The following is a 26,429-nucleotide window of genomic DNA, read 5'->3' on the forward strand; positions in this document are numbered from 1 at the left end:
ATAATCACCAGCCTGTGACACTATTGGGACGTGGTGGAACATTCACTGTGTGGGAGCAGTAGAAGGAAGTTAGGTCACTGGGGACTGTGCCCTTAAAGGGGATATTGGGACCATGGCTCCTTCCCCTGTCTCTCTTTTTTCTGGCTGCTACGATGTAGAGCACTCCCTGCCCTGATGTTCTGTTTTGCCACAAGTCCAAGTGACCATGGACTGAGACCTCTCAAAATCAATCTCTCCCCCTTTCTCATGTGTTTCACAGCAATGGAAAGCTAACCCAGACTCTCTCTTTTCTCCATTCTCTGTACCTCATCCCCTCTAAAAGAAATATAAAAGAAAGAGAAATAGAGAGGAAGGAAAGGAGAGAGGGACGAAGAAAGATTGAAGGAAGATGGAGGGAAAGAATGAAGCAGGAAAGAAGGAGAACAGAAATAAGACCATAAAGAATTTATAAGATATAAAATATGACTACTAAAACTATTAACAAAAATTAATAAGTACTAAGTACTATTAAACAGAAACCATTAACAGAAAACTATAATAGGAGAGGCTTTCACCATCTGAAATCTTTTTTTTTTTTTCTTTATAATCAGCAGTGATAAGGAAACTAAACCAGATTGAGTGATATCACACTGGTGGTGCGAAGGCAAACAAGGGGGAAAGAAGTGATTGAAGAGCACTCCAGAAAGCTGGGTGCATTCACATCAGTGGGGCCTGATTACATGCATCCCAGGATATCTAAGGAATTGGCAGATGTAATTGCAAGACTCTCAGCTTTATGTTAGACATGGAAGGTGGGATAGGAGGTCTTAACAAGCAGAATTGACAGATTGAGTACCTGGTTTTTTAAAACAGAGAAAGGGACACCCGTGGTAATTATATATTACTCAGCTTATCTTAGATACCTGGGAAGATACAAGAACAAATCATCAAACTATCAATTTGCAACCAACCAGAAGAATACAAGGTACTGGGTAGTAATCAATGTGATTTTTTTGAAGTGCAAAATTATGCCAGACCAACTTAATTTTGTCTGTGATGGAGTGATGAGCCTGGCAGTAGAAGAGAAAACAACATCTACAATTGGACTCCAGTAAGGGGTGTGTGTGTGTGTTGGGGTGGGGTGGGGGGGTTAGATTCTATCCCTTGGCATGTTTCAGTATCAATTGTCTGAGAGGATGCTACCTAGAACAACAATTGGGTAGTCATGAATCTGGGTGAGGTACTCAAAATGGTAGAAACAAAGATTCTGCTCCCAGTTAATAGTAATAATTACTACAATTTTAATTAATGGATGTGACTAAAGAAGTATTACCAACAGAGTGGAGGGGACTGAGGGGGAGGGGAGGGGAGAGGACAAGGGGAAATACTAGGGATCAAAATCTACTAAACTATGCTATGTTTCTGTATGTAGACACCACAGTGAACCGTGTGTGTGTGTGTGTGTTTATAATGCACTAATTAAAATAATAAAAATTAAAATAATAATAGAAGGGAGATCAGTAAAGTTCATCAATCTAATCGGTGGGAGGAAGGAGGAGAGAGAAAGGGGAGGTACTGGGTAATGATATATATAATATATAACGTGCATGCACAAATATGACATAATGAATCCCACTATAATTTAATCATAATTCACAAAAAAAGATGACAATACTGATGAAGATGTTGAAGGGGAAATACCATTTTCTCCCATTTATGGAGAACATGAAAGAAAATAGGAGACAATAAAAGCTAATCATCTAAGAGATCCAACAGCTAAATAATAGGAGATTCAGAAATGGAGATCAGATACAAAGGTGTAAGGGACATTATTAGAGAATCATTTAAGAAAAATTCCCAGAAAAGGACACACATACTTACCTCCAGAGAGCCCCCTATGTGCCAGTCATGATAAATGGGGACAATAACATGAACACAACTTTTAGAACTCTAAAAATAAACCCAAGTCAGCCCAGTATCACAAGCCTCTAATTTCAGCTATTCCAGAGGCTGAGGGACAAATTTGAGGCCACTCTGGGCAACTTAGTTGAGACCCTGTCTCAAAATAATAAATAAAAGGAATTGGGGTTATAGCTCAGTAGTAAAGGATCCCTGGATTTAATCCCCAGTACCACAATCATTCAATCATTTCCTAAAAGCTTCCTGAAAGAAAAATTAGTCCACCCATAAAAGAATGTTAAATTAAGAATCCACATTCTCCTTAATATCTCTGGTTGCTACAATATAATAAAGTGGTCCTTGCAGTTCTAGGAGAAATTGAATTTGAAACAAATTTGCATATCCAACCCACTTAACAACCAAATGTGAGGGTAGAGTGCAGGCATCTCACACAAACCAGAACTTCGGAAAAAAACTTACTTCCTAGAATCCCTTTATGTTATTTGAATATGTGCTGCAACAGAATAAATTAATTCAAGAAAAAAGATAGCAAAGAGCCGGTCATAGTGGAGCACACCTGTAATCCCAGCAGCTCAGGAGGCTGAGGCAGGAGGATCACAAGTTCAAAGCCAGCCTCAGCAAAAGTAAGGCACTAAGCAACTCAGTGAGACCTTGTCTCTAAATAAAATACAAAATAGGGCTGGTGATGTTACTCAGTAGTTGAGTGTCCCTGAGTTCAATCCTCGGTACCCCCTCCCCACAAAAAAGCAGCAAGGGAGCTTCCTAAATCAGGAAAGGAGTATAATAAAATCATCCTTGTAGGAGTAGGAGGATAAAGAGCTCCAAAGAGAAAATCTCTGGGACAAAAGAGATCTCCATGCAGTCTGTAGTGTGATTAAGTGAACAACAACAGCAACAATGAAAACTTTTTAGCATAAGATAAAGCACATATTTAGTCAATACAAAGGGCATTTAACAGGTTTGGGGTATAGCTCGATGGTAGAGTGCTTGTATAGCATGTGGAAGGCCCTGGATTCAGTTTGAGCACTACCAAAAAAAAAAAAAAAAAACAATTAAGAATTCCAGGAAAAACAAAAAGCTAACTGAGGAGAATGTTTTGATCCAAATTTGAAAAAAAAAAAATACCATGTTATACGATTTTCAGTAATTTACAGATTATAAGAAAAAGATGAGTATGTGATGATATTATTTTTCTTTGCATAGATAAGGGGTATGATACTGCCCTCAGAGAAAAAGAAATTACATTTCTAACATACTACCTCACTGGGATGTGCACAGTATTGATGTAGTCTTAATAAGTTAAGTACTCTGGTTGGGTTTTTGTCTTTTTACTAGTCACCATGTTGTACATTAGATGTACAGAATTTATTCATCTTATAACTGAATGTTTTGTGCCTTTTGACCAACATCTGTTACAATCAACCTCAGATAAAAACAAAGCAGATCTTGGTTATTTTTTTTTTAAAGAGGCAAGTATTAATCTTCAGAATATAAAAATGGAGTACCTGACAAAAAGCAAGAAGTAAAAAGTTAAAAAATATATATATGCACACACGCACGCATACACACACACACACACACACAGAAGGGAGTTGAACATTGTGGCGAAAACCTCAGCTACATGGGAGGCTGAGTCAGGAGGATCACAAGTTAGAGGCCAGTCAGCAAGTTAAGTAGACCCTGTCTCACAATTAAAATTTAAAAAAAAAAAAAAGTTTATTTAAAGGGCTTGGAGTATAGCTAAATGTTAAAGCCCTTTCCTAGCATGAGCAGGTTAGAGGTCCTTGGTTCAATCCCAAGTACCACAAGAAAATATGCACAATGAAAAAGAAATAGTATCACTGATTCCTGCAACTTGTCTAATCAGAAGTCAAGACACTGATTCCAGCTCTGAAATGAGAAATTGAGTATGACCTGCTATTTAAATTTATAAGGATAACCAAAACAAAACTTGAAATTAATGATGTAACTGCTCAATACTGGGAGGAATAAGATAATATAAATAAGCTAAATTCTTATCTTTTATACCTAGAGGTCATTACACAACCAAGATATTAGAAAGAGGAATGACTTTCCAAACATCTTGTATATTCAAAGCATGCACAATCATGAACACTTCTTCATAGGCATCCCTGTGCGATTGTGGAGGTGTGATACCAGAACACCGGTGTAAACAGTCTCTGTAGCCTGAGAATACATTATGGGGCTGATGATCTTGCAGTCATCCCATTTTCCATGCTCAGTTAGAGCAATATATTTACAAACTTAGAGTTATGCCTACTTGAATGCTCTTTTAAATTTTCTCAGGATTATCTCTAATACTTCAGAGTACTCTATCCAAAATTAATGGTATGGTACATGGTCATGCATTATAAAAGTGTTTCATTATATCTAACTTCTGTTCCAAAAGAATATATTCTAAGGGTTGGGTTTTTGCTTCCACTGCATGAGAGTTTGGATGACCTTGTTATAGGATGAAAGCTATTTTCAAGATTATAACTGTAAAAATTAAAATCTCAACATAAAATTCACTTGAATCACTTCTAGATTTAAATTTCAGTAACATTTGAGTGACATCAAGTAAAACCCTGCTATATCTCCATAAGTGGGCTCCAAAAACTCCAAACTCCTAATGTGTGAGGCCAATTTAGTAAAAAGTTAATCAAATGACCAAGGTGATTCCGCTGTGTGAGTACGGGAGTCAATCACCAAATTTATCATGTTCAAAGTCTCGTTTTCAAGCAGCATGCTATTCCAAGTAGTTCTTTTTTTTTTTTTTTTTTTTTAGAGAGAGAGAGAATTTTAATATTTATTTTTTAATTATCGACGGACACAACATCTTTGTTTGTATGTGGTGCTGAGGATCGAACCCGGGCCGCACGCACGCTAGGCGAGCGCGCTACCTCTTGAGCCACATCCCCAGCCCCCAAGTAGTTTTAATGTACGTGATTTTTTGTTTTTGTTTGTTTCATTGTTATTGTTATTTTAAAATTCTAGGGATTGAACCCAGGGTCTCACACATGCTAGGCAAGTGCTCTATCACTGAGCTATATTCCCAGGCTCCCAGTTTTCTTTTGGTTATCAGCTGAAGTGACATGACACATAGCCACACAGATAGATGCAGCTGCCATTCACACTGCCTGCTAACTTCAAAATTATGCAATTCTTGATACTCTTGGCAGGAGTTAAACCATTTTAAATTTTGCACAAAATAGGAACTTTTTAAAATAGGCTAATTACTCTATTTCAAATATTCATTATTCTAATGTATCTAAAATATGAGCATATTTTAAAAGAGCAATATTTATTAAAAATTTTTGTTGGATGGGAAATTTCTTTACAACCAGAAGACCTAAGAGCAGAAATGTTTAAGAGAGTCTTCTTAGGAATCTGGGCATGGTGGCTCACACCTGTAATCCCAACTACTCTGGAGACTGAGGCAAGAGGATCCCACTTTAGAGACTATCTCAAATTAAAATTCTAAAAAGGACTGCGGAATGTAGCCCAGTGGTAGAATACTTATCTGGCATGTTTGAGATCCTGGCTTCAATTCCAGAGTTGAGATCAGAGGTAGAAATGAGTCATAACAAATTTCTCTGCCATTTCCTGTATAGCATTTAATTTATTACAAGTAATTTTATTACTGAACTACAATAAGCATTGTTTATCATATCATAGACGATATGCCTCTCTTACCATTTCTATTCTGGTCCATGCAACATTTGCAAAAAAAAAAAGGCAGATTTTAAGGTTCCAAACACAATCCTCTTGAACTTGATCCCTTTCGCTGGGGCCCAGGAACCTGAATTGGGACCACTGGTTTAAGTATGGATCTTGCCAAAGGCTAGTTTCTATAGTCTCTTCATCCATATTTCAGGATTAAGCTTCTCGTGTGACTGCCACACACTGTGTTGCCTTCTGTGGTATTTACCATATCCCTTCATCCCTCCTTAAAATTTCTTTATCATTAATATAAAAAAATGACTTAGGAAAATATTTGTTCTTGAGGAGCTAAGAGATAACAGGATAAGTAAATGCCTGCCTCCCTCTCTTTCCTCCTATCCCCCGACCCCATATGGTCCTACAGTTCTTTTCAAGATTACTTAAAGTATGCCACTTCTTAAACGTATAATAGCTAAGAAAACCTGTTGAATTTTAAAATTCTTAACAGTGACTGGTTTCTTCATTATACAGGGAGAAGCATTTTGAGAATGTCTTTGTATCTTGTTTTGGTGGGGATCATTTTTTCTCATTGCTGTGACTGCAGGAATATTGATCTCAGCGTTACTCTGACCATTAATGAAATATGATGGCAATAAGCAAAGACACGCACCTCTAGCCTCCTGGGAGCTTAATCTTCTGTTACAACGTTTGCATTTGTAAGTCAACACCTGTGTAATCTATATCCTAACTATTTGTTATTCTCCTTTAATTACATATCGGTAGTGATCCATTTGCAGGCTGAGAGCAACCAACTGAAGAGTCAAAGAGATTATTAAAATATTGACTTTAAATTAAAAGACCAAAAAGGAAACAAGACTGAGTTTATTCCTACCTGTTCCAGTACCCGTTCAGGGACAGTTATTCCCTTTCATATCAAGAAAAGTTTTCAAGAATTGTGCAAGAAGCCCCCATACACCCCTTACATTCATAATTATTTATATCTTGTCCAGTTTCTCTCTATAGGTATCCATAGTACAAGTTTATAATTTTTTTAAGGTATTGGGGATTGAACACAGGGGTGATTTTGCACTGAGCAACATCTCCAGCCCTTTTAATTTTTTTTTTTTTTTTTTTTAATTTTGGAGACAGAGTCTTGTTTAATTGCTGAGGCTGGCCTCTAACTTCCAATTCTCCTGTCTCAGCTTTCCATTAACTGGGATTGCAGGCATGTGCCACTATGTATAGTCCAAATTTAAGTTCAGATTTTCTCAAATGTCCCAATAATTAATTACTACTTTTCCTGCAGTTCAGGTTCTAATGCAGATGAATACATTATATTGAGTTGCCATGTCTCCTTTTATCTGCAAAAATTTCTCAATATATTTTTTTTATTTGACAGTTTTTAATGTCATTGGGCTATTTTTCTGTAGACCAGTGATTTTTTTTTCTTCCTCTTCTCTTTTTTTCAGAAGGTCCTTCATTCCAGGTTTGATTGAGGTTTAAACTTATGTATTTGGGGCATGCCTTCTAAACTTATTAGTTGATGTTTTACTGTAAGAAGAGCTTTCCCTTCTCTATCCATTTACTTATTTAAGAAAGAGTAATATTTATTTAAGAACTTATTGGGTTATAGCTATTTCTCTCACTTTTTCTCCCACATTTTTTAGTAGTGCATTACAATTACATATAATAATGGGATTCATTGTTCCATATTTGTACAGCATTACTCTCATTTTTAATTTTCCCTCAAATTTTCCCAGATTTGGCCAGTGGGTGGCCCCTCCAACCTGGCTTGTCTTTTTGATATGTTTTCAGGATTGTATGAAGCATCACCTTTGTGTACAACAGTATTTTCTCTGCTCCATCCCTGGAATTAGTCCTTTCTTCAGTGAGCTCCTGGTAAACTTTGTTAAGAAAATGAAGTTACTAAGGGTCTGGCTTAGTGGTGGAATGCTTGCTTAATTATGCACAAGTCCCTAGGTTCAATTCTGACACTTTGTGCATGTGTGTGCATGTGCACGCACACACACAAAGTGAAATTAACTTCTTTACCTGCACCTTTTTTCCTTTTCACCTTTTCATAATCTGTCTTGTGAGGCCCTAGTGTGATCACAATTTTTTGTGTCTCTAGTTAGTGAGGACATTCTTTTTTTTTAATATACCTTTATTTTATTTATTTATTTTTATATGGTGCTGAGGATCGAACCCAGGGCCTCACACAGTCCAGGTGAGTGTTCTAGCACTGAGTGCACAACCCCAGACCTAGTGAGGACATTCTGACACAGGTTGATTATCCCTTATCCAATTTGCTTGGCACTAGAAGTATTTCACATTTCAGATTGTTTTTATTTTAGGTTTTGGAATATTGGCATATACATAATGAGATATCTTGGGGATGAGACTCAAGTGTAAACATAAAATTCATTTATGTTTCATATGCACCTTATTATACACATAGCCTGAAGATATATATATTTTTTCTTTTTTCTGATACTGAAAAATGAACCCAGGAGTACTCTAACACTGGGCTACACCCCTGGTGCTGTTTGTTTGTTTGTTTATTTATTTGGAGATGGATCTCTTAAAATTGCTAGACTGGCCTTTAACTTGCCATCCTCCTGCCTTAGTTTCCCAGGTTGCTGGTATTACGAGTGTGTGTCACCATACTTGGTCTAATTTTTTTTTTCCAGTACTAGAGGTTGAACCCAGAACTTCATGCATGGTAGGCAGGCATTCTACCACTGAGCTATATCCCTAGCCCCTAGAAGACAATTTTGTACAATATTTTTAGTGTTCCTTTGTTTTGACTACAACTTGTCACATGAGGTGAGGTTTGGAATTTTCCACTGTGGCATCATGTGGCTACTCAAGAAGTTTTGGAGTTTAGAGCATTTTGGATTTCTGACTTTTGGATTAGGGATGCCCAATCTATATAATTATTTACCTTAAAACTGTTTCGGAATGATTGCATTACCTTTCTTAAAGACGTTTGCATTTTAAAAGAGGAAGCCAATTAGAAAACAATGCTCAACATATAAAAATTAATCCCACACTGTAAAGGACTTCATGCAAAGGAGACTTAGATCACAGAGTCAAATACCCCAGTCAAACATCTCCAGCCCCCTGCCTCAAGAGCCCTGGCAGTTTGCATAACTGAAGAAGAGCCATTGGTGTCAGACACCAGGGAGTGGTCCAGACTGGGCTAAACAGGAGGGTGCAGGCCCACTTCATACCTGGCATTCAAATAAAAAACAAAGTTGAACATCCAGCAGATCAAGCAGAACTTGTTTGTAATTTTTATTTACTAGAGGGTCTCCTGTTAATGACTTTTGTGTTAGTGTTTTATTTCAGAAAATATGAAACATACAAAAAAGCTGAAAGAATAGTGCCATGAACATATGTATTTTCCAAATTCACCAATTTGTTAACAATTTTGTTCTCTCTCTCTCTCTCTCTACACACACACACACACACACACACACACATGTTTTTCTGAACCATTTGAAAGTTACAGACATCATGCTTTATTCCAGATAATTTAACATACATTTTTAAAGAATCAGTACATTCTCATAGGTAGCCATAATATCATTATCACACCTATCTTAGGTGACTCAAAAATATTAGCAACAATCCCATAGAGCTATATGGCATCTCTTATATATTTAGATTTCCTCAATTATTATAAGAATGATTTGTACTTTCCCAGGGATTGAACCCAGGGCTTTGTACATGCTAAGCAAGTTCTCTACCACTGAGCTACATCCCCAGCCCCTGACATTGAGTTTTGAAGAATCCAGGTTAATTGTCCTATACATTATCCAATATTTTGTGTTTGTCTGATTGTTTCCCTATAGTATCATTTAACATGTTTCTGTCTTACCTGTTTTTACTGTATCCAAAGTAAAGTCTTTGATTAGATTAATGTTAGATATTTTTGGCAAAAATGCTTTATAGATGGAGTTGTACTATTATGAGTTTTTTACAAAGATCACTTGTTACTTGTGCATAAGAAATAAACTTGTATTTGTATTATATAGCACATTATTGAGATACAGTCGGGGGGGAAAAAAAACTAGCAACAGAAAAAGCATGAGTTTTGCCAGCAGATTTGAATGCCTGGTCTGTACTCACTAGCAGTGTGACCAAATAAATTAACCCCAGTAGATTAATTTCTCACAAAAGATCAGAGAAGACAGAGTCACCCCTGGGAACCTTCATGAAATGCACATGTGTGCCCCTCTACTCTATATCCTGGCACTTTTTTACAATTGGGACTTTTTCCTGGTACTTCTCATGCTGGTTCCCTCCCCCTGCACCCCAGAATTAAATGCTAACAATTCTCCAAGTGTCCTCATCCAAGAAACTTGGAAAATCTCTACCTTGGAGGGTTACGAGAATTGAAGATTAGTATATGTGTAAAGTACACATAATAAATGTGTAAAGTACATAGCAGGGAGTCTGTCATGTAATAACATGCTCAATATACCATCAGTGTTATTTTCAGTACCAAGATATTTGATTTAAAAGAAAAGATGGAACTTGAAATAGGACAAGGAAGTGGTATTGTATGAAGAGAAGACTATTCAGTTTCTAAGTTGGTTACTTCAAAAGCCTTCCAAGAGTGTTTGTGCTTATGCTGCAACCTCAATAAGTGTTCATCTGGGACAATGCTATGACACTATAATCATTTACACTTATGCAGCCCTTTACAGTTTACGAAGCACATTCACAATTCATCATCATGTTTGATATGCACCATCTTTCACAGAGATCAGATGTTCTTAATGCTAACCCAAGGACACAGAGTAATAGGTGGGGGAGCTCAAATTGGGAGTTCTGATGGGAGAACAGACTTCTTTTTGCTGAAAATGTGCAGCTTGGAACAGACACCAAATGTCTCCTCTCTAAATTCCTAACCTAGGGACACTTTCCTTATGGTGTAGGTTACTGAGAGGGTTAGTTAATGCTCTTTGAGTCTGTTTCAGTTACAGCCCCTCATCTGTCATGTTTTATCTGCTTTGGTGACGTTTCCTATTCTGTTGTGTGTTGTCAATCAGAAGGCTTTATTTAGTTTGTTCTTTTTCTTTTTGCTAACAGAAAAGGACTGGTTAATAATCCTGAATTAACACTGTCACATGCAGCTATAGTTTGGATCAGGAATTTCCTCAGAGACCCATGTGTTGAGGGCTTGGTCGTTAGCCTTTGTAACTATCAGGAGGTGAGGGAACTTTTATTAGGTGGGGCCTAGTGGAAGGAAGTTAGGTCTTTGGGGGGTGTGCCCTTGAAAGGTAAATGGGACCTGGCCCCTTCTTCTCTCTGCTTCTGGCTGCCATGAGGTTGACAGGCCTCCCTGTTACACCCTTCTGCCATGATGTGATACTACAGGCCCAAAGCAACAGGGCCAAGCAACCTTGGACTGAAACTTCTGAAACCCCAGGTTTCAAAATAAACCTTTCTTCCCTTCAGGTTGATTTAGCTCAGGTTTTTGTCATAGCAGTAGAAAGCTGACTAGCACACATGCATACTAAAAATGGATTTAGACCTCTTCATTGGATTAACTTCCTTGCTCAAATTGTGTAGCATTTAATTCAGCAAATTAATCAATCAGTGAGTGTGTCTGTGGTTGTGGCTTAGTGGTTGAGTGCTTACCTAGCACATGTGGGGCACTGGGCTCGATCCTGAGCACCACATAAAAATAAGTAAATAAAATAAAGGTATTGTGTTCATCTACAACTAAAAATATTATTTAAAAAAATCAGTGAAAGAATTGGTTTTTGAAGGGGTTAGGATTGAATCAAAGTTGACCTTGATAATTTTTGCCTGGTTATGTCCAGCTCTTTCTTTGAATAAGAAAATTACTGTTATTTTATATTAAAAAAAACTGATTATTTTGGTTTAGTGAACTATTAGTGTAGCACAAAACATCTTAAAGGGCCAAGTGTGGTGGTGCACACCTGTGATGCCAGCAACTCCGAATTTAATCCTTAGTACCACCAAAAAAACTAAAGAATTTACAGAGTATAACTTAGTCTTTATTACCCAGTTCTGGAAAATTTCCAAATTCTTCTATTATTTATCCTTTGTACATATGATATTTAGAACTGTATTGCTTACCTTCCAAATAGTTTTGAATTCTAGTTATCATTTTTGCTAATGGTATCTATACGTCTATTAATCATGATATGTTAGCATAACTCTATGATGTCAAGAGAACAGATTCATCTCTCAGCCTGGTAGAAGTTGCTGACATTTACTTTGCTGTCCAGTGGATGTTACTTTTGTAAATGTTCCAAGTGCACCTAAAAAGTTTTTCTGTAGATGCTGGTGGGAGAGTTCCTTTTGACAGTGGTGCCAAGTTTATGAACCTTGTTCAAATCTTCTATATTTATACTGATTAGCTTATTTTTTCTTAGTTTGAGAGTTTGCATCTTCCATCATGTGCTGAAAAAGGCATGTTAAAATCTCTCACTAGCCTGGTGTGATAGTGGATGCCTGTAATCCCAATGGCTCTAGGACGATGGCAAGTTCAAAGCCAGCCTCAGCTATTTACCAAGGACCTGTCTCAAAATAAAAAAAAATAGAAAGGACTGGGGATATGGTTCAGTGGTTAAGTGTTCCTGTGTTCAATCCCTGGTACAAAGAAAAAAAGAAAAAATAAAGAATAATCTCTCACTAAAAAGTATGACTTGGCTGGGTGTGGTAGTACAGGCCTGAAATCCCAGCAACTCAGGATGCTGAGACAGGAGGATCACAAGTTCAAAGCCAGTCTGGACAATTTAAGGAGACCCTCTCTCAAAAAATAAAAGGGCTTAGAATATAGCTCAGTGGTAGAGTACCCAGTAATCCCCCCCCAAAAAAAGATGCTTTTACATGCTTTACAAAACATATATTTATTTATTATAATTATAATTTTAGTGGCTACATAATATGCCATTAAGCAAATATACCATAATTTTTTAATCATCTTCTGTTAAACTTTTAGGTTATTTTTTTCTTTTTGTGGTATTGGAAATTGAAGTTAGGGTCTTGTGCATGCTAGGTAAGTGCTCTATCTACTGTGCTACTCCTTACCACTCCCCCCTGTTACTTTTTTTTTGAGACAGGGTATTACTAAGTTGATTAGGCTGGTCTCAAATTCTTGATCCTCCTGTCTCAGCCTCCTGAGTTGCTGGGATTACAGTGTACGCCAATGCATGCAGGTAATATTTAGTTATTTTCCTAAATGTTTGAAATATAGTCACATGCTACTAATGATGTTCTAGTCAACATCCGACCACCTATTTGATTGTGATCCCATAAGATTATCTTACAGCCTAGGTGTGTAGATGCATACCACCTAGGTTTGTGAATTATGTTCTGTGATGTTAGCACAACCACAAGATCACCTAATGATGTATTTTCAAGAACATATCCCTTTTTTAAGCAACACATAACTTTAATTAGTAATAACTGCAATTAATGTATTTTTGAAGAAATCTTAGTCTGTTTCTCATTTTACCCAAATTATAGACAGAGAAGTGAAATTTCTGAGTCTGAAGGTTTAACATCCTCTAAAGATTTCCAAGAAAGTGTTCCAAATTTTAAAAATTCCAGTGAGCCAAAGCTTACTATATTGGAATGGATGTCCTCTTCAAAGCAGAAGCAGCATGTGAGTCCTTGTGGACAGCCAGTTACCTACAGTGCATACTTGGTTTTGGGCCACCTATTGTAAAATCTGAGAATGCCAAATACTTTCCCAGGCTCTCTTAAAGGGAGGGCATTGGCATGTGACCTAGGATAGACCTTTCAGATTGACCCCAGTCTTTGGTGCAGCAAAGAAGCAGGCAGAAGGGGGAATCCATGTGTAATATGTCTGCAGTGCCAGCAGCTAAGTTCAGCCATTAGATCTAAACTTTGGTGGTGGCCACAATGTCCTTGCCAGAAGGGCTGGGCTTGATTTTGATTCTAACTAATGTCTACTTTTTTTTTCTTTCTTTTTCTCTCTTTCTCCTTCCTTCCCTTTATCTCTCTCTCTCCCTCCTTTCTATTTTTTGGTATTAGAGATTGAACCCAAGATAGCTAGACCACTGAGTTATATTCCAAGCCCTTTCTGTTTTGAGACAGGGTCTCACTCAGTTGCTGAGACTGGCCTCCACTTTTTGATCTTCCTACCTCAGCCTCCTGAGGCTCTAGGATTATAGGTGTGTACTATCATGCCTGGCTAATTTTTCTGATTCTTGCCCATTTACTCAGCCTGGTTGTCCTATCTTTCTGCTCTTCTGTCAAATCCAAACATATTTTAACAAATAACTTTTCTGTGGGACCTAGTTTGTGTTTAATTCTGTTGTTTCCAAGAAAGAATTTGACTAAATTTCCTTCGAGGGATTCTCACCCTGTGCTGCAGCACCTAGTTCATATGGCAGGAAAATTGGCATGCCAAGGGAGAGCTGGGGGAACAGAGAGGGCTTGGCAAGGAATTTGGCAGAACTGGGGCATTGGGAAGGATCCAGTTGAATAAACTGGGACAATATTGGAAGCTGTGGGTAAGAGTGTTTCCTAAGAAGGTGACATGTATAATGTTTGGGCACCAGGTCAGCAGAGTGATTCAAGAGTCCCAGCCCTTATAAGTATGTCACCAGGAACCAAATTCAGGAAGGTGACTAAATGTTAAGGCTCCACCTGGATGGTGAGCCAAGCAGCCTTGGTTGACATTGATGCTGGAGCTGAGAGTATACATGGGATAGAAGAGCAGCGGATGGTAAAGCTGTGGAGACTTGAAGGAGAAGCTGGCAATCATCATGAAAGTCATGGAAACCACTTTCGGAAATGCTTTTTGGCCATTTCTTCAGAACCAATTCCCAGGTAATACAACAGAATGTAGCCTCATTATGTAGGAGGTAAACTTCATTAGTTGGGTGTGTTTATTGTATGCCTATAATCCCAGCAACTCTGGAGGCTGAGGTAGGAGAATTGCAAGTTTGAGTTCAGCCTGAGCAATTTAGTGAGACCTTTTCTCAAAATAAAAAATAAAAAGGGCCAGGGATGTTGCTCAGTGGATAGGTTTCCACTGGGTTCAATTCCCAATACAAAAAGAAAAAAGAAAACCAAGATTGTACCAATGGAGATACTTAAGAGAACACTGGCAAGTCAGAGACAGTCTTTAGAATAACTATTTATTTAGCCTATTTGTGTTCCGCATGTTATACAAAATGCTTCACATCACTGTCTTATTTAAATCTCTCAATAATCCTGACAGGTAGGTATTAGTAACCCCATTTTGTGGATGATGGAACAGGCTGAGGAATTAATTATCAGATTAGATAGCAAATAAATGTCAAGGCAAGAGTTAAAACCTAGATCTGGTTTGCTCCAAAACACAGACTTCTTCTGTAGGCAGTGCTTATGGAGGACCCCAAAATACTTTAAACAGTCTCAGCATTAGTCCCTTCTCCTCTAGAGACTGCTCTCAAGGTGATATCATTCATCTGGCTGTATAAATCTGGATGATAAAAGTGACAAGGACTCTCTTCTTGACCAAACTTGGTTCAGGCTCCTTGAAGCCATGTCTCAAGGAGGCTTTGACCTTGGACTTCAGTGTGGGCCTGCATCACCCAGTTTTAACAAGAATCCTGTTAAGTCAGTTAAGAGAGAATCCCCACCCTCAATATTTGAAAACCCTTGGGTCTGTGATCACATCCCATCCTTTGCCCTTAGTATCAGATCACCTTGGTCGCCTTCAGCCTGAGTGCATGAAGCCCTGAAGCCCCCTCTTGGTAATATTCTACCCATCCACCTTCAAGCCTATCTTTAGTGATAAATCTCCATTTGTCCTTGATCTTTTTGGAATCAAACTGTCGCCACCCCTCGCCGGCAAGGGAAAACACGACACAGGATTCTTCTTTCAGCAGTTTATTCAGGCCTTGATTCAAGTATCATCTTCTAGTGACCCCCCGCCGAGCGCCCAAGCATAGCCTAATAAAGCTTACTTAAGTCCAATCCAAAGCTGCCAAGCGGGGTTTTCTCATAGGGTATTGAGGGACAGCACGCCAACTCTCCCAAATAAGGAGTTGTTTACCAAGATCCACAACGGAGACCGGCGCCATCTTCTAATGACGGCAGCGGTCTACAAACACGGCTCACCACATCAAACCAATTTTATATCAATGTTTCTTTAACCTTACTGCAGTATTTCCTGAATAAAATCTGTTTTTTACTACTCAAACTACTCTCCAGCTCTGGTTTTCTGTAACAGAAATCACTGTTAACATAAATGAAAGCCCTTTTGCGAAACACATCCACAAAGATTCTGCCCAAGTGCTGTGAAATCTTTGATTAAAGTCTTAAGAACAATGAAAAATAATAAACAGTAGATCTGAAAACAATTCAGGTACCAACACTTTCACTTTTATTTTTTGGTACTAGGAATTGAACCCAGGTGTGCTTTACATTGAGCTACACCCCCAGCCCTTTTAGTTATTTTTTAAAAACTTGAGACAGGGTCTTCATAAGTTGCTGAGGGTCTTGGTAAATTGCTAAGGCTGGCCTTGAACTTTGTAATCCTCCTGCTTCAGCCTCTTGAGTTGCTGGGATCACAAGTGGCTTCTCTGGCTTACATATCAGCAAAAGTATTTTCTTTTTTAAAAAATACCTTTATTTTATTTATTTATTTATTTTTTTTGAAGGAATGTATGTTTAATTTTTTTTTAAATTTTTATTGTTGGTTGTTCAAAACATTACATAGTTCTTGACATATCATATTTCACACTTTGATTCAAGTGGGTTATGAACTCCCATTTTTACCCCGTATACAGATTGCAGAATCACATCGGTTACACATCCACTGTTTTATTGCCATACTAGAGTCTGTTTTATATGGTGCTGAACCCAGCGCCTCACACATGCTGGGCAAGTGCTCTACCACTGATCTACAACTGCAGCCTCAACAAAAGTATTTTCTGCCTTATTTTGTATTTCATTTAGAGACAGGGTCTCGCTGAGTTGGTTAGTGCTTCACTGTTGGTGAGGCTGAGGCTTTGAACTCTTGATCCTCCTGCCTCAGCCTCCCTAGCCACTGGGTACACTCCCTGCCTGGCAGTAAAAGTATTTTCAATAATAAGAAGAAATAATAATCCTCAATGGCACTATGAAAAGGTAGCCTAGCTTGTATAACCTTAAATGAAGTTACTCTGTTTGGGCATGGTCCTTCCCCTCAGGGTACAGGAGAGCCAACTCATTTGTGGAGGATTCCTCTGGGCCTTTCTTTCTGTGATTGTTGATTCTCACCATCTAGATTGCATTTGGCTAACAACAGGTCAGTCTTATCACATGGAAAAGGAAGAAGGGGAAATGATAAGTTAATTTACACTTCTTCCACAGTGAGATGGTGAGGGAAGGATGACTGTGTGGAAGATAAGTGTATGTGAAGATTTCAGATTTTTAAAAAAAATAACCGCTAATCCTACACCTCCCAGACCCTTTCCTTGTGGGATTTTTTTTTCTTTCTTTCTTGGCCTGGCCAAGCTGGGGATGCCAGGCAGAGGTTGCTCAGCAGATCAAGTCTTCATCTGTTTTCTCCACCTTCTGTGGGACTCTGTCCCCTTTATCTCCCAGTCACTGACATGGTGGGAGATGTTGATGATGGTGCTGTGACGACTGAATATTTCCTTCAAGAAAAAGCAGTACCAAACAAACAAGCAAAAACTTCGAACTTCCTGACTGTGAACACTTAGGGGGGATTCCAAGGCCATTTTGAACCAGACAGCAACTGACATCTCTGCCACCATGTTGGGTGTGGGACTGGCGGTGGGTGGCAGGAGTGAAGGAAAGGCAGGGGAAGAGCCCAGCCTAGGGATCTTGGGTCGCTATTCCTTCTGCCAGTTGTTTCAGACATCCCAGCTTTCAGCCAGACAATCCCATAATGTCCCTGCACAGCATGCAAAAAACACTTCTTTTGTAAAAATAACTCCTTTGATTTCTCCCAGCCTTGGACCTTGTTTAGTTAGGGGCAATGACCAGGAGGCGAGTCATCTTGGTGGATTGAGGAGGAGACCACCCATGGCTTCCCCAGCTGCACTGCCTGTGGAGCAAAGAGTTCAGAAGCAACGGAGTTTTAAAAATATAATAAGAGAAAAAAAAGAATGAAAGACAGAGGACCTCTTTGAAAATCCTCTCTGTTTCCCACTATCTCCTATAGCAATTGCCCTTTCATTAGTGTGGAAATCCAACAATGTGGAGACTGAGGTTTTTTTTTTTTTTCCTTCTGCTTTCATTTGGCTTTAACCCTTGAGGCTAAACTGATGGTTAGCCACCTATCAAGGTTAGTTAAAGCTGAACTGGGAATCATCTTCTAGTTTATTAATTAGCTAAGGTACATTTTCATGTTCATCCTTTGAAGAGTAAGACAATAGCCGCATAGTGTTTTATTATTCAGAATCGCCTTGATTGCTGTTTCTAGATAGCCAGGTTCAGTTTTTTTAGGAATAAGGAGGAAATTTATTGAGAGGATATTGGATTTTTTTTCTTTTTTAAGGATTTTTAATACATATTTTTAGTTGTAGTTATACACAACACCTTTATTTATTTATTCATTTGTTTGTTTATTTAATGTGGTGCTAAGGATGGAACCCAGTGTCTCACAGGTGCTAAGCAAGTGCTCTACCACTAAGCTACAGCCCCAGCCCTGGAATCTTTTTTAAAACTGGGGATTGAACCCAGGAGTATACTACCACTAAGCTCCATTCTCAGTCTTTACCCTCCCCAACTTGAGAGAGAGAGAGAGAGAGAGGGTCTTGCTAAGTTGTCCAGGCCAGCCTCAAAACTATAGTCTTCTTCCTCAGCCTCCTGAGTCACTAGTGGCACTACCACATTCACATGGGGTATTTTAAGTGATAGAAGGAGAGGTTGAAAGTCAATCTATGTGAAAGACAAGAAGCAGGAATTGTGTGTGTGTGTGTGTGTGTGTGTGTGTGTGTTGGGGATTGAATTTAGGGCCTCATGTATACTAGGCAAACTCTCTACCATGGAGCTACATTTCTGCCCCCCCCCCCCGCCATACATTCAATAAAACAAAATAAAACTGGAATCAGAACTCTACCACCCGAATTCCGCCCCCCTCTCTCTTTGCAGTACTGGGGATTTAACCCAGGGGTGTTCTACTGAGCTACATCTCCAGCCCTTTTTATTTTTTATTTTGAGACAGGGTCTCACTGAGTTGCTCAGAATGGCCTTGAATTTGCAATCCTCCTGTTTTAGCTTCCCAAATCACTGGGATTATAGGCAAGCCCTACCACACCCTGCTGGGATTCCTTCCTTCTATGCCTACATCTTTATTCCTCTTGGCTGTCTGAGTCATTCTCCTTGTGGATCTTGAGATTCACCTACTGTGCATTAAAACATCAAAGAAGGACTGATTTTATTCCTTAATTCCAGATAGATAAATCTCAGGGGAGGATCTCTTTAGTGGGATTGGGGTCATATATAACATGGTGGCTCTCTCCATCTGAAGCACAAGGAGAAGTTCCAAGAAGGGGGTTTCTTTCTTGGAAGGAAGAATGGGTTCTGGTCAAACAAAATAATAGTGCTACATATGTAAAATAGGCTTGCACATGGACCAGAGAAGTGTTGCTTATCAATTTTGGCTATGTTGGCAATCAGGATCCTGACAAAGTTGGACATTTCCAGATATGTGTATATAACAAGAACTGTAGGATTTACTTATTCACTTATAACTGGGCCCACACTCTAAAGATAAAGCCAATATACAGAGTTTGCACTCTCTCTCTCTCTCTCATTATGTATATATAAAGAGAGAGAGAGAGAGAGAGAGAGAGAGAGAGAGAGAGAGAGAGAGAGAGAATTTAACCAAGGAGCACATAAGGACCGAACCACATCCCCAGCTCTTTTTAAATTTTTAAATTTTGAGACATGGTCTTGCTGAGTTGCTTAGGGCCTTGCTGAGTTGCTGAGGTTGGCTTTGAACTTGTGATCCTCCTGCCTCAGCCTCCTGAGCTGCTGGCATTATAGGCATACACCACTGCAACAGGATACCCTCATCTTTTTATAAGCCATAGTATGAGGGATTTTTCTGAGTTCCTCTAGTTTTTCCTCCCTAATAAAGCAGGGGCACTGCAAATTGGTATAGCTAAGGGGTTTTCCATGTTTGTTTGTACTGGGTTCTGTTCTTTATATTCTCCATTGTTTTTCTCTTATTTGGTTGGGTCTGAGGTGAAACATCCCCTTTTTACTTTTGGGCTCTTAATTCTGAGTCTTGCCTCACTAATTTTCCAAAAACACTATGTTCACTTGATTGAGTTTGTTCTGCCCACTCTCAAGGGGTCCTTTCTCCTGCTCAGGTGGCTGCTTCTTCAAGGACTGTGATGGTGGGTAGAATATTTAACACCCCTGAGGTACCTTCTCCCAATTGGTGTCCAAAGAACATGTTCATTTACTCCACTCAGCAGTGTTACCACAAAACCCCTCTCCACCACTCATCCTGTTGGACCCTCCCTGCCTACAAGAGATTACTGTTCATTAATTCATGCCTAACACCAAGTGGCTTACATTTGGTGCTATTGAACGTCTAAGAATAGGCACAGAGCCTGGAAGTAAGAAATGACAACTGCAAAATAGCTGAGTGGGAAAAATGAAGGAACACAGAGCAGGGAAGGCTTTTGATATTTTTTTCCTACAGTCATCTTTTATAGGTAAAATAAGATTAATCTTGATAATAAACTAAGAACAACTAACCATTTTGTACCTTTTACTTCTTGGTCTATTTCAGAATTTGTTTTATTAATTTCAGCAGGATTGCATCTCGATTAGGGCCACCTGTGTAAGACACTGTACTTCACATATTTGCAATCATGTTTGCATTTCTAAAGTTTTGCATTTCAAATCAGGCAACTAGTTTTAGCAAATATGCTTTCATTAACACATGACCATAATCAGGACATAAGACTATATACTAAAACAAATCCCCCAAATAGTCTTTGGGAATAATTTTTTTTTTGTTTTTTCTGTTTATAAGAATTGTGGGCAGGGCAAAGGTTGGCTCTATTTTGAAAATAGAATAATTCAGCATGTAGTTTAAAGTTAAAATTGCACCCTGTTATTTTTCTAATTGTATTCTAAATTCAAACACCCTGACTGGGCAAAGGAATGCTGGAATATTCCTAGCCATGATGATTACTGCACAACCCATGTCCTCCTCCCTTTGCTCCTGCTCCCTGGGATAGCAACTACAGCAAGCATTAGACATCACTTTCTCTCATACTATGTTTTCCAGGTTATTTGACTAAGCCATCTTCTAACTTGCTGTAAAGATTATCTCACAAATAAATTTTATGACTGTGATTTTATTTAATCTTTCTAACAGGTTTATGAGGTAAACATTCTAGGCCCACTTGCTATAAATGTCAGGGCTGGAATTTTTATCCTGACTTTTCTAAGTCAAGGACCTTTTACACTTCACTCATATTTCTCAAATTAGGGTTTGAACATCCTTGAAAGTCTGTAGTCATATTCTCAAGGGGCCTCAAGTTCTCCACAAGAATTTAATTTTGTGTTTTCATTTTGATGGCAAATAATAAGTGAATAGCAACATATTTGGTTCATTTGGGTGATCAGCTTAACGGAGAGCTGTCGCTTATTTACAGGGCTTGTATTTTTGTCTGTGTTAAGATTTTTATCGGTGCCAGGGAGTGCTATTGTGTTAGTCAGCCTTTTGTTACAGTGACCAAAATGCCTGACAAGAACAACTTAGAAGAGGAGAAGTTGACTTTGGCTCACAGGTGTAGAGATTCAGTCCATGGACAGTCGTTTCCATCAATGTAGACGGAGGTGAGGCAGAACATCATGGCAGAAGGGCAAGGTGGAGGAACACTGCTTGCCTCATGGTGGCCAGGAAGAGAAGAGAAAAAGAGAGAGACTGCAGGAGGAGGGCACGCCCCCCCATGACCCACCTCCTCCAGTCACGCCCACCAACCTATAGTTACCACCTGGTAAGTCCATTCAAACTAGGATGGACTGATTAGATTCCAGCTCTCACAGTCTAATGATTTCACCTCCGAACATTCCTGTATTAACACAGGAACTGTGGGGACACCTCATAATCAAACATAACAGCTCCTTTATTTGTCATAGACAAATGATTAAAAAGAGAGAATACACAAGCGGTTGATATGTGAATGTTGAGTTCTCACCAACTAAAGGCCAAATGACTTCATCACAGGATGTAAAAAGGAAGGTTCTGTGTGATTTAAATAGAGACAAACCATGGAAGCATTGAGTCATTGCAAAGCACACAGTTGGCAAATTAACTCGAAGAATCTGCATATTGGCAGTGAGCGCCACATTCACCCTGTGGGGTGGGGTGGCCATTCTGCATTTGTCCCATTAAATTAAAATTGTTCATTTGAATTTTATGAGTTTCCTGCATTTGTTGATCTACAAGTTCATTTTAGTTGTATTGTTGCATGGTGTCTGTATGCAAACATTCTTTTTAGCTAAGTCTATATACATTAAGAATATCATTATAATAAAAATCATTTAGATGACCTCAGAGGTCTGTGAGACTATCTTTCCCTCAAAGTGGTCCATAAATTATTTACATTTGAAAAACAGCACTACATAATATGTTAATTTTCCACAGAAGTTTGAGGACAGGAAACTAAATATGTGTTTTATGCACTTTATAGTTTACCCCTTTGTTCAGCTACCTGTGTGTGTTTGTGTGCATGTGAAAGTATTCATTTTATGTTGTGTCTTAATGTCTATAAGTAGCATAATAATGATAATTATTGACCCTCACTCTTACAGGTCTAGGAAGAGATAGAAAGACAGGCATGAAAAGATCCTTGCCTATAGGAGGTCAGGAATTTGATTTCTACTTCAAGGACTGTAGATAAGAAATTACTAAGGAACAATACAGGAGAATATGTAGGCAATACAAACATTCACAGTATAGATGCAATTTGTAGGATATAGGTACTTTCTGACTCACTAGGTTGAAGAGATTACAAAAAGAAACACTTGCAGAAAACTCTACAGTATAAGCATTCAGGGTGATGAAAAAGTCTTGCCTCCTTTGACAATCAAGCTTTCGGCCAAGAGTTAGAAGAATTCATGAAGATTGCTGCTCTTCTTTCTCTGTTTAAATATTTCTAACTTCTACTGTTCATTTGCCTGGCAGATATGCCTGGGAGAATCTCTCAAGTCTTACAGTGTAGGTTGGATTTTCTGGCTGATTGTGAGTCAGGGAGTGACTTGCTATCAACATGAGTAGAGAAAACTTTCTCTTTCAAAAAGTTCTGTGCATCGAATCACACCAACCAGAGAAGTAAACCTAACGAACATTACCTGTCAGCCTCAGCAGTCACTCAGCAGGCTAAATGGTGGAAAAGATGGGAGGAAGGTGGAGTCTTCTAATTGGGTGGTGCACATAGCAGAGGTTACTGGGGACGGAGAAGTGCATCATGTCACAGGGCCTGTGATGGTCTTAAAGGTCTATTTGGATGCGGGGCATTACTATTTTTGCAAACTGATTATAAGGGAGCCCTTTACATCTTAGCAGTTTTGTTGTGACTTTTAAATAAAAAAAAAAAAATCTAAGGAAAGAGGAAAATAATTGCAGAGGTTTTTAATAAAAATTCATTATAAATAAAATCCACAGGGCTGAGGATGAACTTCAGTGGGTCCCTCGAATATTGTAACATGATATGCCCACCCATGTAATTTATGGTCAAAATTCTTTTGTACATTCTTTTTCTTGGGGGGAGATGGGTAATGGGGATTGAACTCAGGGGCACTTGACCACTGAGCCACATCCCCAGCTCTATTTTGTATTTTATTTAGAGACAGGATCTCATTGAGTTGCTTAGCACCTCACTTTTGCTGAGGTTGGCTTTGAACTCGTGATCCTCCTTTCTCATCCTCCAGAGCTGCTGGGATTACAGGCATGCGCTATCACATCGGGTCTCTTTTATATATTCTAACAGACATTTCGTAATTTTCTCTTTTTCCTTTTGTTTTGAGACAGGGTTTTTTCCTGTAGTGTCCAGGCTTGTATAGGACTCACTCACAGGATCCTCCTGCCTCAGTTCCCTGAATGCTGGGATTATAAATACACTCCTAGCTTGGAATTTCCTTTTTTGAGTTAATTACTTGGACCAAAAAGTACAGTAGAACGTCATTGTTCAAAATGAGTTTGAAACCTGCCAACACTGTTGAATTAATCTGACTACATTTTTCCTGATATCTTACAAGCTGTGAATTCCTATTGGCTCAACATTCAAAATATTCCAGAACCCAGCTAATTCTTAACTACCTCTACTATTAGTTTCTTGGTCTAATCATCATTTCTAGTTGCCTGGTTGCAGCAGCAGCCTCCTCGCCCCTATCAACCTCCCAGAGGAGGCTGTTACAGCATAAATCAGCTCACTTGACTCCTCTATCCTCCACCTTCAAAGGCTCCTCATCTTATTCAGAGGAACTACCAAAGACCACACATGGCCAGCAAGGCACCATACAACGTGACCTGCCTTCCTGTTCTTCTTGAGCTTTGCTTTTCCCTCCCTCCCTTCCTTTCCTTCTTTTCTTCTTCTTTCTTTCTTTCATTCATTTTTCTTTTTTTTTTTTTTTTTTTTGGTACTGGGAATTGAACCTAGGGGAATTTTACCATTGTGGTACATCCCCAGTCCTTTTTTAATTTTAATTTTTTAATTTTGAGACAGGATCTTGTTAGGTTGCTGAGGATGGCCTTGAACTTGTGATCCTCTTGTTTCAGTACCCCTAGTCGTTAGGATTACAGGTGAGTGCCACCTCAGCCCTTAGAGATTCTGCCTTGTGTTTTCCATTTTGTGTCCTCCACTTCAGCCACACTGGCTTCCCTTTGTTTCTTGAACAAAACTGGCTTGTTCCTGCCTCAGGACCTTCGCACTTGTCTGTTCCCACTGCTTAGAAAGCTCTGCCCAAGGTACCCTATGTACTCCTCACTTGGTTCAAGTCTTTTCTACCATTACTTTGTCAATGATATCTTCCCTGATTACCCTCTGTAAAATTGCAATCCTTAACTCCTTTTCCTTTTCTCAGTTTCATTTTTCCCACATGACTTATCATCTTCAAATACACTATTGCTTTCCCCTCCCCCATACTGGGGATTGTACCCAAGGCCTCACACATGCCAGGCAACCACTCTACCACTGAGCCACATCCCCAGTCCCAAAACACACTATTTAAATTAATATAGAAAGAATGAAAATATCATTTATTGTCTAATTACCTAGAGGATTTTTAAATTTATATATCCTGCTGGGTGTGGGGGTGCATGCCTATAATTCTCATGACTTGGGAGGCTGAGGCAGGAGGATTGCAAGTTTGAGGCCAATCTGGGCAATTTAGCAAGACTTTGTCTAAAAAAAAAATAAAAAAAGCTGGGGATGTAGCTTAGTGGTAAATTGCCCCTAGGTTCTGTCCCCAGTACCATGAATAAATAAATAAATATTTTCTTTTGATCTTATATTATATGCATAATTTTGTGTCCTAATTTTCGTCGCTTTATATATAATCAGCTTTGTTACAAAGTAGCACACAATCTTACTATTATTATTTTAAATTACTATTTTACCATTACTTTGCCTTTTTGGAGTATGCCAATTATTTGCTGTTATAAATAACACCGTGATGAATATCTTTATGCTTGAAATTATTCCCTTAAGAGATATTCAAGGAGGTAATATTCCTAAGTTAGTCCCTTAAATGGGTGGTGTTTAGGTTTTTAATTCGTAATGCTAACTTACTTTTAAAAAATGCTTATAAAAATGTGTCATTCAAACAGCAACATTTGAAGGGTTTGAAACAAATTTTTTAATGAAACTTTAACAGATATTAAAATTTCATATCTGTACTTTGTGATAATAAAAGAAGCCCAAACTAATTATGGTTCTATTTTACAGCCAGAGTGATCAAAGATAGGGAAGAGGAAGGATTTAGGCAGATGGGTCCCAAACATCTTTTGGTTTATGGCTCCTCTTCTGTTTTGTAGGGTCTGCTGAGGCTTTGTTCTCTCTAGAGAGCTGAGGATATTACCATGGAATGAAAATAAAAATCAGTGATCGCTGGGCACAGTGGCACACACCTGGAATCCCAGCAACTCAGGAGACCGAGGCAGGAGGATTGAAAGTTCAAGGCCAGCCTCAACAATTTAGTGAGGCCCTAAGCAACTTAGACCCTGTGTCTAAATTTAAAAATCTCTAAAGAAAAAATGAAAGGGCTTAGAATGTGGTTTAGTGGTGAAGCACCCCTGGGTTTAATCTACAGTGACAAAAACAAAACAAAAACAGAGGCTATAGCTCTGAAAATATTTGCTATCTTTTTGCCCTTGGTCAAAGTATTTTGCATTGAAATTTCCTGTCTAAAAAATAGACACAATGATACCAACACCTAGACTTCATATAAAAGGATGGATTTGGGTATTTAATACTTCTTACATAGCCAATGATACATAAGTATAAAGAACTTTATTATGCCAATTACTGATTAATAATATCTAAGTGGAAAATACCCCAGGTAAGGATAATTGTTTGGCTGAAAGAATTCCAATTCTAAATTCTACTGCTTCCTCATTTTAATTAAAGTACAGAAATATATGAATTCTCTAGAGCATGCCTGAGAGCAGACAATAGTCTACAGGGTGTCTCCTAAGGAAGGATTATTGGTTTTTTCATTCTTCACATTATTGAGAAAACTGAAAAATGTTAGCCTGTGAAATGATTTTTATCCATGAGAAGAAGGTGGGAGAAATAAAAATGAGAAACCAGTAATAGTTGTCTTTAGGGAGGGAATAACTTAGAAATAGGGATGAAGAGAGACTTTTTTTTTTTTTTGTGGTG

At 38.5% G+C, this 26,429-nt stretch overlaps 2 long non-coding RNA genes across 5 annotated transcripts in view; both read left to right on the forward strand.

The window, feature by feature from the left end:
- The window catches only part of LOC124081248 (uncharacterized), a 78,670-nt gene that overhangs the window by 40,653 nt on the left and 11,588 nt on the right, over positions 1-26,429 (forward strand). The window lies entirely within an intron of this gene.
- Positions 6,076-15,560, forward strand: LOC131423533 (uncharacterized). 2 transcript variants are annotated; one of them, XR_009225233.1, is made up of 4 exons: positions 6,076-6,278; positions 12,669-12,764; positions 13,606-13,745; positions 14,136-15,560. It is a non-coding gene; the product is annotated as an uncharacterized LOC131423533 (long non-coding RNA). The 2 variants fall into 2 exon arrangements; XR_009225232.1 differs by having other exon boundaries at positions 13,606-15,560.

This window comes from Marmota monax, unplaced genomic scaffold (assembly GCF_021218885.2).
Source record: "Marmota monax isolate L192 unplaced genomic scaffold, Marmota_monax_Labrador192_F-V1.1 WCK01_AAM20220418_F8-fsc01029, whole genome shotgun sequence".
In the NCBI taxonomy this organism is placed as follows: domain Eukaryota; kingdom Metazoa; phylum Chordata; class Mammalia; order Rodentia; family Sciuridae; genus Marmota; species Marmota monax.